The sequence below is a fragment of the Gorilla gorilla genome, chromosome X (genome assembly GCF_029281585.2).
Source record: "Gorilla gorilla gorilla isolate KB3781 chromosome X, NHGRI_mGorGor1-v2.1_pri, whole genome shotgun sequence".
NCBI classification, from domain to species: Eukaryota; Metazoa; Chordata; class Mammalia; order Primates; family Hominidae; genus Gorilla; species Gorilla gorilla.
In genome coordinates, this window is record NC_073247.2 from 6,613,549 (window position 1) to 6,629,813 (window position 16,265).

Consider the following 16,265-nt stretch of genomic DNA (forward strand, 5'->3'; position numbering starts at 1 on the left):
TACACCGCTATCTGTGTAAACATGCATACATCTTCACCGCTATCTGTATAAACATGGAAATATCTACACCGTTTTCTGTATGAACATGGAAATATCTACACCGCTATCTGTGTAAACATGCATACATCTTCACCGCTCTCTGTATAAACATGGAAATATCTACACCGCTATCTGTATGAACATGGAAATATCTACACCGCTATCTGTTTGAAAATGGAAATATCTACACCGCTATCTGCATGAAAATGGAAATATCTACACAGCTGTCTGCACATACACGGAAATATCTACAAAGCTATCTCTTTACACATGGAAATAAGTACACCGCTATGTCTATAAACATGGAAATATCTACACCGCCATCGGTATGAACATGGAAATATCTGCACCGACATCTGTATGAACATATAAATATCTACACCGCCATCTGTATTAAGATGAAGATATCTACACCGCTATTTGTATAAACATGGAAATATCTACACCGCTACCTGTATAAACATGGAAATATCTACACCGCTATCTGTATAAACATGGAAATACCTACACCGCTACCTGTATAAACATGGAAATATCAGCACCGCTATCTGTATGAACATGGAAATATCTACACCGCTATCTGTATGAACATGGAAATATCTACACCGATATCTGTATGAACATGGAAATATCTTCACTGCCATCTCTATGAACATGGAAATATCTACACAGCCATCTGGATGAACAAGGAAATATCAGCACCGCTATCTGTATGAACATGGAAATATCTACACCGCTATCTGTATGAACATGGAAATATCTACACCGCTACCTGTATAAACACGGAAATATGTACACCGATACCTGTATAAACATGGAAGTATCAGCACTGTTATCGGTATGAACATGGCAATATCTACACGGGTATCTGTATGAACATGGAAATATCTACACCGCTATCTGTATGAACATGGAAATATCTACACCACTATCTGTATGAACATGGAAATTCCTACACAGCCATCTGGATGAACATGGAAATGTCTACACCGCTATCTGTATGAACATGGATATATCTACACAGCCATCTGGATGAACATGGAAATATCTACACTGCTATCTGTATGAACATGGAAATACATACACCGCTATCAGTATGAACATGGAAATATCTACACCGCTATCTGTATGAACATGGAAATATCTACACCGCTATCTGTATGAACATGGAAATATCTTCACCGCCATCTGTATGAACATGGATATATCTACACAGCCATCTGGATGAACATGGAAATATCTGCACCGCTATCTGTATGAACATGGAAATATCTACACAGCTATCTGTATGAACATGGATATATCTACACAGCCATCTGGATGAACATGGAAATATATACACCGCTATCTGTGTAAACATGCATACATCTTCACCGCTATCTGTATAAACATGGAATTATCTACACTGCTATCTTTATGAACATGGAAATATCTGCACCGCTAACTGTTTGAACATGGAAATATATACACCGCTATCTGCATGTAAATAGAAATGTCTACACAGCTATCAGTATATACATGGAAATATCTACACAGCTATCTCTTTACACATGGAAATAACTACACCGCTATCTGTATGAACATGGAAATATCTACACCGCCATCTGTATGAACATGGAAATATCTGCACCGCCATCTGAATGAACATATAAATATCTACACCGCCATCTGTATTAAGATGGAGATATCTACACCGCTATCTGTATAAACATGGAAATATCTACACCGCTATCTGTATGAACATGGAAATATCTACACCGCTATCTGTATAAACATGGAAATATCTACACCGCTACCTGTATAAACATGGAAATATCAGCACCGCTATCAGTATGAACATGGAAGTATCTACACCGCCATGTGTATGAACATGGAAATATCTTCACCGCCATCTGTATGAACATGGAAATATCTGCACCGCCATCTGTATGAACATATAAATATCTACACCGCCAACTGTATTAAGATGGAGATATCTAACTGCTATGTGTATAAACATGGAAATATCTACACCGCTATGTCTATAATCATGGAAATATCTACACCGCTATCTGTATAAACATGGAAATATCTACACCGCTACCTGTATAAACATGGAAATATCAGCACCGCTATCAGTTTGAACATGGAAGTATCTACACCACCATCTGTATGAACATGGAAATATCTTCACCGCCATCTGTATGAACATGGAAATATCTGCACCGCCGTCTGTATGAACATATAAATATCTACACCGCCATCTGTATTAAGATGGAGATACCTACACCGCTATCTGTATAAACATGGAAATATCTACACCGCTATGTGTATAAACATGGAAATATCTATACCACTATCTGCATAAACATGGAAATATCGACACTGCTACCTGTATAAACATGGAAATATCAGCACCGCTATCTGTATGGACATGGAAATATCTACACCGCCGTCTGTATGAACATGGAAAAATCTTCACCACCATCTGTATCAACATGGATATATCTACACAGCTTCTGTATAAGCATGGAAATATCTTCACCGCCATCTGTATGAACATGGATATGTCTACACAGCCGTCTGGATGAACATGGAAATATCTACACCGCTATCTGTATGAACATGGAGATACGAAAACCGCTGTCTGTATGAACATGGAAATATCTACACCGCTATCTGTATGAACATGGTAATATCTACACCGCTATCTGTATGAACATGGAAATATCTTCAACGCCATCTGTATGAACATGGATATATCTACACAGCCATCTGGATGAACATGGAAATATCTACACCGCTATCTGTGTAAACATGCATACATCTTCACCGCTATCTGTATAAACATGGAAATATCTACACCGCTATCTTTATGAACATGGAAATATCTACAGCGCTAACTGTTTGAACACGGAAATATCTACACCGCTATCTGCATGAAAATGGAAATATCTACACCGCTCTCTGTATGAACATGGAAATACATACACCGCTATCTGTATGAACATGGAAATATCTACACCGCTATCTGTATGAACATGGAAATATCTACACCGCTATCTGTATGAACATGGAAATATCAACACCGCTATCTGTTTGAACATGGAAATATCTACACCGCTATCTGCATGAAAATGGAAATATCTACACAGCTATCTGCATATACATGGAAATATCTATACAGCTATCTCTTTACACATGGAAATAACTACACCGCTATCTCTATAAACATGGTAATATCTACACCGCCATCTGTATGAACATGGAAAGATCTGCACCGCCATCTGTATGAACATATAAATATCTACACCGCCACCTGTATTAAGATGTAGATATCTACACCGCTATCAGTATAAACATGGAAATATCTACACCGCTATGTGTATAAACATGGAAATATCTCCAACACTATCTGTATAAAGATGGAAATATCTACACAGTTACCTGTATGAACATGGAAATATCAGCACCGCTATCGGTATGAACATGGAAATATCTACACCGCCATCTGCATGAACATGGAAATATCTTCACCGCCATCTGTATGAACATGGATATATCTACACAGCCATCTGGATGAACGTGGAAATATCTACACAGCCATCTGGATGAACATGGAATTATCTACACCGCTATCTGTGTAAACATGCATACATCTTCACCGCTATCTGTATAAACATGGAAATATCTACACCTTTTTCTGTATGAACATGGAAATATCTACACCGCTATCTGTGTAAACATGCATACATCTTCACCGCTATCTGTATAAACATGGAAATATCTACACCGCTATCTGTATGAATATGGAAATATCTACACCGCTATCTGTTTGAAAATGGAAATATCTACACCGCTATCTGCATGAAAATGGAAATATCTACACAGCTTTCTGCACATACATGGAAATATCTACACAGCTATCTCTTTTCACATGGAAATAACTACACCGCTATCTCTATAAACATGGAAATATCTACACGGCCATCTGTATGAACATGGAAATATCTGCACCGCCATCTGTATGAACATATAAATATCTACACCGCCATCTGTATTAAGATGAAGATATCTACACCGCTATCTGTATAAACATGGAAATATCTACACCGCTACCTGTATAAACATGGAAATATCTACACCGCTATCTGTATAAACATGGAAATACCTACACCGCTACCTGTAAAGACATGGAAATATCTACACCGCTATCTGTATGAACATGGAAATATCTACACTGATATCTGTATGAACATGGAAATATCCTCACTGCCTTCTGTATGAACATGGATATATCTACACAGCCATCTGGATGAACATGGATATATCTACCCAGCCATCTGGATGAACATGGAAATATCTACACCGCTATCTGTATGAACATGGAAATATCTACACCGCTATCTGTGTAAACATGCATACATCTTCACCGCTATCTTTATAAACATGGAAATATCTACACTGCTATCTGTTTGAACATGGAAATATCTACACCGCTATCTGCATGAGAATGGAAATATCTACACAGCTATCTGCATATACATGGAAATATCTACACAGCTATCTCTTTACACATGGAAATAACTACACCGCTATCTCTATAAACATGGAAATATCTACACTGCCATCTGTATGAACATGGAAATATCTGCACCGCCATCTGTATGAACATATAAATATCTACACCGCCACCTGTATTAAGATGGAGATATCTACACCGCTATCAGTATAAACATGGAAATATCTACACCGCTATGTGTATAAACATGGAAATATCTCCAACACTATCTGTATAAACATGGAAATATCTACACAGTTACCTGTATGAACATGGAAATATCAGCACCGCTATCGGTATGAACATGGAAATATCTACAGCGCCATCTGCATGAACATGGAAATATCTTCACCGACGTCTGTATGAACATGGATATATCTACACAGCCATCAGGATGAACGTGGAAATATCTACACAGCCATCTGGATGAACATGGAATTATCTACACCGCTATCTGTGTAAACATGCATACATCTTCACCGCTATCTGTATAAACATGGAAATATCTACACCGTTTTCTGTATGAACATGGAAATATCTACACCGCTATCTGTGTAAACATGCATACATCTTCACCGCTATCTGTATAAACATGGAAATATCTACACCGCTATCTGTATGAACATGGAAATATCTACACCGCTATCTGTTTGAACATGGAAATATCTACACCGCTATCTGCATGAAAATGGAAATATCTACACAGCTGTCTGCACATACACGGAAATATCTACAAAGCTATCTCTTTACACATGGAAATAAGTACACCGCTATGTCTATAAACATGGAAATATCTACACCGCCATCAGTATGAACATGGAAATATCTGCACCGACATCTGTATGAACATATAAATATCTACACCGCCATCTGTATTAAGATGAAGATATCTACACCGCTATTTGTATAAACATGGAAATATCTACACCGCTACCTGTATAAACATGGAAATATCTACACCGCTATCTGTATAAACATGGAAATACCTACACCGCTACCAGTATAAACATGGAAATATCAGCACCGCTATCTGTATGAACATGGAAATATCTACACCGATATCTGTATGAACATGGAAATATCTACACCGATATCTGTATGAACATGGAAATATCTTCACTGCCATCTCTATGAACATGGAAATATCTACACAGCCATCTGGATGAACAAGGAAATATCAGCACCGCTATCTGTATGAACATGGAAATATCTACACCGCTATCTGTATGAACATGGAAATATCTTCACTGTCATCTGTATGAACATGGATATATCTACACAGCCATCTGGATGAACATGGAAATATCTACACCGCTATCTGTTTGAACATGGAAATATCTACACCGCTATCTGCATGAAAATGGAAATATCTACACAGCTATCTGCATATACATAGAAATATCTACACACCTATCTCTTTACACATGGAAATAACTACACCGCTATCTCTATAAACATGGAAATATCTACACCTCCATCTGTATGAACATGGACATATCTGCACCGCTATCTGTATGAACATATAAATATCTACACCGCCATCTGTATGAAGAAGGAGATATCTACACCCCTATCTGTATAAACATGGAAATATCTACACCGCTATCTGTATATACATGGAAATATCTACACCGCTATCTGTATAAACACGGAAATAAGTACACAGCTACCTGTATAAACATGGAAGTATCAGCACCGCTATCGGTATGAACATGGCAATATCTACACGGTTATCTGTATGAACATGGAAATATCTACACCGCTATCTGTATAAACATGGAAATATCTTCACCGCCATCTGTATGAACATCGATATACCTACACAGCCATCTGGATGAACATGGAAATATCTACACCGCTATCTGTATGAACATGGAAATATCTACACCGCTATCTGAATGAACATGGAAATATCTACACAGCCATCTGGATGAACATGAAAATGTCTACACCGCTATCTGTATGAACACGGAAATACATACACCGCTATCTGTATGAACATGGAAATACCCTCACCGCCATCTGTATGAACAAGGATATATCTACACAGCCATCTGGATGAACAAGGAAATATCCGCACCGCTATCTGTATGAACATGGAAATATCTACACCACTATCTGTATGAACATGGATATATCTACACAGCCATGTGGATGAACATGGAATTATCTACACCGCTATCTGTGTAAACATGCATACATCTTCACCGCTATCTGTATAAACATGGAAATATCCACACCGCTATCTGTATGAACATTTAAATATCTACACCGCTATCTGTATGAACATGGAAATACCTTCACCGCCATCTGTATGAACATGGATATATCTACACAGCCATCTGGATGAACATGGAAATATCTACACCGCTATCTGTGTAAACATGCATACATCTTCACCGCTATCTGTATAAACATGGAAATATCTACACCGCTATCTTTATGAACCTGGAAATATCTACAGCGCTAACTGTTTGAACACGGAAATATCTAAACCGCTATCTGCATGAAAATGGAAATATCTACACCGCTCTCTGTATGAACATGGAAATACATACACCGCTATCTGTATGAACATGGAAATATCTACACCGCTATCTGTATGAACATGGAAATATCTACACCGCTATCTGTATGAACATGGAAATATCTACACCGCTATCTGTTTGAGCATGGAAATATCTACACCGCTATCTGCATGAAAATGGAAATATCTACACAGCAATCTGCATATACATGGAAATATCTATACAGCTATCTCTTTACACATGGAAATAACTACACCGCTATCTCTATAAACATGGTAATATCTACACCGCCATCTGTATGAACATGGAAATATCTGCACCGCCATCTGAATGAACATATAAATATCTACACCGCCATCTGTATTAAGATGGAGATATCTACACTGCTATGTGTATAAACATGGAAATATCTACACCGCTATGTGTATAATCACGGAAATATCTACACCGCTATCTGTATAAACATGGAAATATCTACACCGCTACCGGTATAAACATGGAAATATCAGCACCGCTATCAGTATGAACATGGAAGTATCTACACCGCCATCTGTATGAACATGGAAATATCTTCACCGCCATCTGTATGAACATGGAAATATCTGCACCGCCATCTGTATGAACATATAAATCTCTACACCGCCATCTGTATTAAGATGGAGATACCTACACCGCTATCTGTATAAACATGGAAATATCTACACCGCTATGTGTATAAACATGGAAATATCTACACCGCTATCTGTATAAACATGGAAATATCGACACTGCTACCTGTATAAACATGGAAATATCAGCACCGCTATCTGTATGGACATGGAAATATCTATACCGCCATCTGTATGAACATGGAAAAATCTTCACCGCCATCTGTATCAACATGGATATATCTAGAACGCTTCTGTATAAGCATGGAAATATCTTCACCGCCATCTGTATGAACATGGATATGTCTTCACAGCCGTCTGGATGAACATGGAAATATCTACACCGCTATCTGTATGAACATGGAAATATCTACACCGCTATCTGTGTAAACATGCATACATCTTCACCGCTTTCTGTATAAACATGGAAATATCCACACCGCTATCTGTATGAACATGGAAATATCTACACCGCTATCTGTTTGAACATGGAAATATCTACACCGCTATCTGCATGGAAATGGAAATATCTACACAGCTATCTGTATATACATGGAAATATCTACACAGCTATCTCTTTGCACATGGAAATAACTACACCGCTATCTCTATAAATATGGAAATATCTACACCACCATCTGTATGAACATGGAAATATCTGCACCGCCATCTGTATGAACATATAAATATCTACACCGCCATCTGTATTAAGAAGGAGATATCTACACCGCTATCTGTATAAACATGGAAATATCTACACCGCTATCTGTATGAACATGGAAATATCTACACCGCTACCTGTATAAACACGGAAATATGTACACCGCTACCTGTATAAACATGGAAGTATCAGCACCGCTATCGGTATGAACATGGCAATATCTACACGGCGATCTCTATGAACATGGAAATATCTACACCGCTATCTGTATGAACATGGAAATATCTGCACCACTATCTGTATGAACATGGAAATAGCTACACAGCCATCTGGATGAACATGGAAATATCTACACCGCTATCTGTATGAACATGGATATATCAACACAGCCATCTGGATGAACATGGAAATATCTACACCTTTTTCTGTATGAACATGGAAATATCTACACCGCTATCTGTGTAAACATGCATACATCTTCACCGCTATCTGTATAAACATGGAAATATCTACACGGCTATCTGTATGAATATGGAAATATCTACACCGCTATCTGTTTGAAAATGGAAATATCTACACCGCTATCTGCATGAAAATGGAAATATCTACACAGCTTTCTGCACATACATGGAAATATCTACACAGCTATCTCTTTTCACATGGAAATAACTACACCGCTATCTCTATAAACATGGAAATATCTACACGGCCATCTGTATGAACATGGAAATATCTGCACCGCCATCTGTATGAACATATAAATATCTACACCGCCATCTGTATTAAGATGAAGATATCTACACCGCTATCTGTATAAACATGGAAATATCTACACCGCTACCTGTATAAACATGGAAATATCTACACCGCTATCTGTATAAACATGGAAATACCTACACCGCTACCTGTAAAGACATGGAAATATCTACACCGCTATCTGTATGAACATGGAAATATCTACACTGATATCTGTATGAACATGGAAATATCCTCACTGCCTTCTGTATGAACATGGATATATCTACACAGCCATCTGGATGAACATGGATATATCTACACAGCCATCTGGATGAACATGGAAATATCTACACCGCTATCTGTATGAACATGGAAATATCTACACCGCTATCTGTGTAAACATGCATACATCTTCACCGCTATCTTTATAAACATGGAAATATCTACACTGCTATCTGTTTGAACATGGAAATATCTACACCGCTATCTGCATGAGAATGGAAATATCTACACAGCTATCTGCATATACATGGAAATATCTACACAGCTATCTCTTTACACATGGAAATAACTACACCGCTATCTCTATAAACATGGAAATATCTACACTGCCATCTGTATGAACATGGAAATATCTGCACCGCCATCTGTATGAACATATAAATATCTACACCGCCACCTGTATTAAGATGGAGATATCTACACCGCTATCAGTATAAACATGGAAATATCTACACCGCTATGTGTATAAACATGGAAATATCTCCAACACTATCTGTATAAACATGGAAATATCTACACAGTTACCTGTATGAACATGGAAATATCAGCACCGCTATCGGTATGAACATGGAAATATCTACAGCGCCATCTGCATGAACATGGAAATATCTTCACCGCCGTCTGTATGAACATGGATATATCTACACAGCCATCTGGATGAACGTGGAAATATCTACACAGCCATCTGGATGAACATGGAATTATCTACACCGCTATCTGTGTAAACATGCATACATCTTCACCGCTATCTGTATAAACATGGAAATATCTACACCGTTTTCTGTATGAACATGGAAATATCTACACCGCTATCTGTGTAAACATGCATACATCTTCACCGCTATCTGTATAAACATGGAAATATCTACACCGCTATCTGTATGAACATGGAAATATCTACACCGCTATCTGTTTGAACATGGAAATATCTACACCGCTATCTGCATGAAAATGGAAATATCTACACAGCTGTCTGCACATACACGGAAATATCTACAAAGCTATCTCTTTACACATGGAAATAAGTACACCGCTATGTCTATAAACATGGAAATATCTACACCGCCATCAGTATGAACATGGAAATATCTGCACCGACATCTGTATGAACATATAAATATCTACACCGCCATCTGTATTAAGATGAAGATATCTACACCGCTATTTGTATAAACATGGAAATATCTACACCGCTACCTGTATAAACATGGAAATATCTACACCGCTATCTGTATAAACATGGAAATACCTACACCGCTACCTGTATAAACATGGAAATATCAGCACCGCTATCTGTATGAACATGGAAATATCTACACCGATATCTGTATGAACATGGAAATATCTTCACTGCCATCTCTATGAACATGGAAATATCTACACAGCCATCTGGATGAACAAGGAAATATCAGCACCGCTATCTGTATGAACATGGAAATATCTACACCGCTATCTGTATGAACATGAAAATATCTTCACTGTCATCTGTATGAACATGGATATATCTACACAGCCATCTGGATGAACATGGAAATATCTACACCGCTATCTGTTTGAACATGGAAATATCTACACCGCTATCTGCATGAAAATGGAAATATCTACACAGCTATCTGCATATACATAGAAATATCTACACACCTATCTCTTTACACATGGAAATAACTACACCGCTATCTCTATAAACATGGAAATATCTACACCTCCATCTGTATGAACATGGACATATCTGCACCGCTATCTGTATGAACATATAAATATCTACACCGCCATCTGTATGAAGAAGGAGATATCTACACCCCTATCTGTATAAACATGGAAATATCTACACCGCTATCTGTATATACATGGAAATATCTACACCGCTATCTGTATAAACACGGAAATAAGTACACAGCTACCTGTATAAACATGGAAGTATCAGCACCGCTATCGGTATGAACATGGCAATATCTACACGGTTATCTGTATGAACATGGAAATATCTACACCGCTATCTGTATAAACATGGAAATATCTTCACCGCCATCTGTATGAACATCGATATACCTACACAGCCATCTGGATGAACATGGAAATATCTACACCGCTATCTGTATGAACATGGAAATATCTACACCGCTATCTGAATGAACATGGAAATATCTACACAGCCATCTGGATGAACATGAAAATGTCTACACCGCTATCTGTATGAACACGGAAATACATACACCGCTATCTGTATGAACATGGAAATACCCTCACCGCCATCTGTATGAACAAGGATATATCTACACAGCCATCTGGATGAACAAGGAAATATCCGCACCGCTATCTGTATGAACATGGAAATATCTACACCACTATCTGTATGAACATGGATATATCTACACAGCCATGTGGATGAACATGGAATTATCTACACCGCTATCTGTGTAAACATGCATACATCTTCACCGCTATCTGTATAAACATGGAAATATCCACACCGCTATCTGTATGAACATTTAAATATCTACACCGCTATCTGTATGAACATGGAAATACCTTCACCGCCATCTGTATGAACATGGATATATCTACACAGCCATCTGGATGAACATGGAAATATCTACACCGCTATCTGTGTAAACATGCATACATCTTCACCGCTATCTGTATAAACATGGAAATATCTACACCGCTATCTTTATGAACCTGGAAATATCTACAGCGCTAACTGTTTGAACACGGAAATATCTAAACCGCTATCTGCATGAAAATGGAAATATCTACACCGCTCTCTGTATGAACATGGAAATACATACACCGCTATCTGTATGAACATGGAAATATCTACACCGCTATCTGTATGAACATGGAAATATCTACACCGCTATCTGTATGAACATGGAAATATCTACACCGCTATCTGTTTGAGCATGGAAATATCTACACCGCTATCTGCATGAAAATGGAAATATCTACACAGCAATCTGCATATACATGGAAATATCTATACAGCTATCTCTTTACACATGGAAATAACTACACCGCTATCTCTATAAACATGGTAATATCTACACCGCCATCTGTATGAACATGGAAATATCTGCACCGCCATCTGAATGAACATATAAATATCTACACCGCCATCTGTATTAAGATGGAGATATCTACACTGCTATGTGTATAAACATGGAAATATCTACACCGCTATGTGTATAATCACGGAAATATCTACACCGCTATCTGTATAAACATGGAAATATCTACACCGCTACCGGTATAAACATGGAAATATCAGCACCGCTATCAGTATGAACATGGAAGTATCTACACCGCCATCTGTATGAACATGGAAATATCTTCACCGCCATCTGTATGAACATGGAAATATCTGCACCGCCATCTGTATGAACATATAAATCTCTACACCGCCATCTGTATTAAGATGGAGATACCTACACCGCTATCTGTATAAACATGGAAATATCTACACCGCTATGTGTATAAACATGGAAATATCTACACCGCTATCTGTATAAACATGGAAATATCGACACTGCTACCTGTATAAACATGGAAATATCAGCACCGCTATCTGTATGGACATGGAAATATCTATACCGCCATCTGTATGAACATGGAAAAATCTTCACCGCCATCTGTATCAACATGGATATATCTAGAACGCTTCTGTATAAGCATGGAAATATCTTCACCGCCATCTGTATGAACATGGATATGTCTTCACAGCCGTCTGGATGAACATGGAAATATCTACACCGCTATCTGTATGAACATGGAAATATCTACACCGCTATCTGTGTAAACATGCATACATCTTCACCGCTTTCTGTATAAACATGGAAATATCCACACCGCTATCTGTATGAACATGGAAATATCTACACCGCTATCTGTTTGAACATGGAAATATCTACACCGCTATCTGCATGGAAATGGAAATATCTACACAGCTATCTGTATATACATGGAAATATCTACACAGCTATCTCTTTGCACATGGAAATAACTACACCGCTATCTCTATAAATATGGAAATATCTACACCACCATCTGTATGAACATGGAAATATCTGCACCGCCATCTGTATGAACATATAAATATCTACACCGCCATCTGTATTAAGAAGGAGATATCTACACCGCTATCTGTATAAACATGGAAATATCTACACCGCTATCTGTATGAACATGGAAATATCTACACCGCTACCTGTATAAACACGGAAATATGTACACCGCTACCTGTATAAACATGGAAGTATCAGCACCGCTATCGGTATGAACATGGCAATATCTACACGGCGATCTCTATGAACATGGAAATATCTACACCGCTATCTGTATGAACATGGAAATATCTGCACCACTATCTGTATGAACATGGAAATAGCTACACAGCCATCTGGATGAACATGGAAATATCTACACCGCTATCTGTATGAACATGGATATATCAACACAGCCATCTGGATGAACATGGAAATATCTACACTGCTATCTGTATGAACATGGAAATACATACACCGCTATCTGTATGAACATGGAAATATCTACACCGCTGTCTGTATGAACATGGAAATATCTACACCGCTATCTGTATGAACATGGAAATATCTTCACCGCCATCTGTATGAACTTGGATATATCTACACAGCCATCTGGATGAACATGGAAATATCTACACCGCTATCTGTATGAACATGAATATATCTACTCAGCCATCTGGATGAACATGGAAATATATACACCGCTATCTGTGTAAACATGCATACATCTTCACCGCTATCTGTATAAACATGGAATTATCTACACTGCTATCTTTATGAACATGGAAATATCTGCACCGCTAACTGTTTGAACAGGGAAATATATACACCGCTGTCTGCATGTAAATGGAAATGTCTACACAGCTATATGCATATACATGGAAATATCTACACAGCTATCCCTTTACACATGGAAATAACTACACTGCTATCTGTATGAACATGGAAATATCTACACTGCTATCTTTATGAACATGGAAATATCTACACCGCTAACTGTTTGAACAGGGAAATATATTCACCGCTATCTGCATGAAAATGGAAATATATACACCGCTATCTGTATGAACATGGAAATATCTACACAGCTATCTCTTTACACATGGAAATATCTACACCGCCATCTGTATGAACATGGAAAAATCTTCACCGCCATCTGTATCAACATGGATATATCTACACAGCTTGTGTATAAGCATGGAAATATCTTCACCGCCATCTGTATGAACATGGATATGTCTACACAGCCGTCTGGATGAACATGGAAATATCTACACCGCTATCTGTATGAACATGGAAATATCTACCCCGCTATCTGTGTAAACATGCATACATCTTCACCGCTATCTGTATAAACATGGAAATATCCACACCGCTATCTGTATGAACATGGAAATATCTACACCGCTATCTGTATGAACATGGAAATATCTTCACCGCCATCTGTATGAACATGGATATATCTACACAGCCATCTGGATGAACATGGAAATATCTACACCGCTATCTGTGTAAACATGCATACATCTTCACCGCTATCTGTATAAACATGGAAATATCTACACCGCTATCTTTATGAACATGGAAATATCTACAGCGCTAACTGTTTGAACACGGAAATATCTAAACCGCTATCTGCATGAAAATGGAAATATCTACACCGCTCTCTGTATGAACATGGAAATACATACACCGCTATCTGTATGAACATGGAAATATCTACACCGCTATCTGTATGAACATGGAAATATCTACACCGCTATCTGTATGAACATGGAAATATCTACACCGCTATCTGTTTGAGCATGGAAATATCTACACCGCTATCTGCATGAAAATGGAAATATCTACACAGCTATCTGCATATACATGGAAATATCTATACAGCTATCTCTTTACACATGGAAATAACTACACCGCTATCTCTATAAACATGGTAATATCTACACCGCCATCTGTATGAACATGGAAATATCTGCACCGCCATCTGTATGAACATATAAATATCTACACCGCCACCTGTATTAAGATGGAGATATCTACACCGCTATCAGTATAAACATGGAAATATCTACACTGCTATGTGTATAAACATGGAAATATCTCCAACACTATCTGTATAAACATGGAAATATCTACACAGTTACCTGTATGAACATGGAAATATCAGCACCGCTATCGGTATGAACATGGAAATATCTTCAGCGCCATCTGCATGAACATGGAAATATCTTCACCGCCGTCTGTATGAACATGGATATATCTACACAGCCATCTGGATGAACGTGGAAATATCTACACAGCCATCTGGATGAACATGGAATTATCTACACCGCTATCTGTGTAAACATGCATACATCTTCACCGCTATCTGTATAAACATGGAAATATCTACACCGTTTTCTGTATGAATATGGAAATATCTACACCGCTATCTGTGTAAACATGCATACATCTTCACCGCTATCTGTATAAACATGGAAATATCTACACCGCTATCTGTATGAACATGGAAATATCTACACCGCTATCTGTTTGAAAATGGAAATATCTACACCGCTATCTGCATGAAAATGGAAATATCTACACAGCTGTCTGCACATACACGGAAATATCTACAAAGCTATCTCTTTACACATGGAATTAAGTACACCGCTATCTCTATAAACATGGAAATATCTACAACGCCATGAGTATGAACATGGAAATATCTGCACCGACATCTGTATGAACATATAAATATCTACACCGCCATCTGTATTAAGATGAAGATATCTACACCGCTATTTG